Genomic DNA, 2,500 nt, shown 5'->3' with positions numbered 1-2,500 from the left:
GCTGGACAAGTGAAAGGGTAGGCCATATTTGGTGCAAATTCGGTCAGTAATGGTAAACAAAGGGAAAACCCACCAAAAATTAGCTCGTAAGAGCATAAACCGTCCCTCGGGTAGGTTAGGCAAGGTAGAAACTAGGCTAGATTTGGTGCAATTTTGGGAAATAATGGTGATCAAAGGGAAAATGGGCTGGACGAGTTATAGGGTAAGGCATATTTGGTGCAAACTCGGTGATGGATGAAAAATGAAGAGAAAACCCACCAAAAATTAGCTCAAAAGAGCATAAACCGTCCCTCGGGTGGGTCAAGATGGCTAAAATGTGGCTAAACGAAGGCTGGATAGGCCAAAATATGGGTTAGAATGATGATAGAACGAATCTGGAGTTTTTCGAAAATTTTCAAAAAAATCGGCCGAAGTCGGTCGAATTTTCGGTTTGATTGAAGAAAAATTTTGATTCAAAATTTGCCACGGGAGAACACAACGCAGGCTTAGAAATGCCCACAGAGTGTGAGGGAAAGGCCCCGTGGCTTGCCCAGACTAGCCAAGGTGCGCTGGGTTTCTGCTGAGACACACCCTCCCCCTATAATAGGCTAATATGCAAAAGTGAATTTTGTACAAGTAGATACCCTTTTTCTGAGCAGACATAAGTCCATTTTTGGGAGCTACAGATCGAATTTTGATCTGATTTTTTGCAGTATTATTTAGAAAAATCATATCTTTGTGCTCACCAAATTAGAGAATTTTTTGCCAAGGGAATATTTTTTAATAATTTTTTTAAGAAACGAAAATACGTAAATCCAGAAAAATAGAAAAACGTATCTAGGCATCGAATTTTGATCTGATTTTTTGCATGCACCCACATAATAATATAACTGACCTGTCCACCAAAAATCTCAGCCATCCTCCAAGGGATTGAATTTTAATGATTTTTTTACCAAAACATGGTAAAATCGGAAAATTGGTAAAAATGGAGGATGAAGGTCTTTCACCCCCAAACCTTCCCAGCATACTTAGGCATGTTAGAAGAGATGTTTGATCCAAGAAGTGCTCAAAAAAAATTTGAATGGTTCATAGTTGGTGCATAGTGGTCGGTCACGGTGGGTCGTGGTGCAAATCTGGTGGGTCGTGACTCAATTTCTGACCAGCCTTGGCTCAATTTCTGGTGGGTCGTGACTCAATTTCTGACCGAGCCAGCCAAATTTTCTGACCGAGGGTGACTCAATTTCTGACCGAGAGTGACTCAAAAAATGACCGAGGCTGGCTCAATTTCTGACCGAGAGTGACTCAAATCATGACCGAGGCTGGCTCAATTTCTGACCGAGAGTGACTCAAAAAATGACCGAGACTGGCTCAATTTCTGACCGAGAGTGACTCAAAAAATGACCGAGCCTGGTTCAATTTCTGACCGAGAGTGACTCAAATCATGACCGAGGCTGGCTCAATTTCTGACCGAGAGTGACTCAAATCATGACCGAGGCTGGCTCAATTTCTGACCGAGAGTGACTCAATTTCTGACCGAGTCTGGTTCAATTTCTGACCGAGAGTGACTCAAATCATGACCGAGGCTGGCTCAATTTCTGACCGAGAGTGACTCAAATCATGACCGAGGCTGGCTCAATTTCTGACCGAGAGTGACTCAAATCATGACCGAGGCTGGCTCAATTTCTGACCGAGAGTGACTCAATTTCTGACCGAGCCTGGTTCAATTTCTGACCGAGAGTGACTCAAATCATGACCGAGGCTGGCTCAATTTCTGACCGAGAGTGACTCAATTTCTGACCGAGAGTGACTCAAATCATGACCGAGGCTGGCTCAATTTCTGACCGAGAGTGACTCAATTTCTGACCGAGAGTGACTCAATTTCTGACCGAGAGTGACTCAAATCATGACCGAGGCTGGCTCAATTTCTGACCGAGAGTGACTCAATTTCTGACCGAGAGTGACTCAAATCATGACCGAGGCTGGCTCAATTTCTGACCGAGAGTGACTCAAACCATGACCGAGGCTGGCTCAAAAAATGACCGAGCCTGGTTCAATTTCTGACCGAGAGTGACTAAAATCATGACCGAGCGTGGCTCAAATTCTGACCGAGAGTGACTTCAATCATGACTTGAGCACCATCAACCCACCAACAATAAGACTCCAACATGACTTGGAGGCACCGTCATGAACCCACCACGAATAAACCCACATCACTCGGGCGCCACCAACCCACGGATGACTTGGGAACCATCAACCCACCAACAATAAGACTCCAACATGACTTGGAGGCACCGTCATGAACCCACCACGAATAAACCCACATCACTCGGGCGCCACCAACCCACGGATGACTTGGGCACCATCAACCCACCAACAATAAGACTCCAACATGACTTGGAGGCACCTTAATGGAACCCACAACTAAAAACCACACAAGACTTGGCCACATTCAACCCACAGATGACTTGAGTATCATCAACCCACCACCAATAACCACACAAGTATTGGCGTCAACATGAAC

The sequence above is a fragment of the Cajanus cajan genome, chromosome 8, assembly GCF_000230855.2.
Source record: "Cajanus cajan strain Asha chromosome 8, NIPB_CcT2T_4, whole genome shotgun sequence".
Taxonomy (NCBI): Eukaryota; Viridiplantae; Streptophyta; class Magnoliopsida; order Fabales; family Fabaceae; genus Cajanus; species Cajanus cajan.
Note: the sequence above shows the minus strand (reverse complement) of the source record.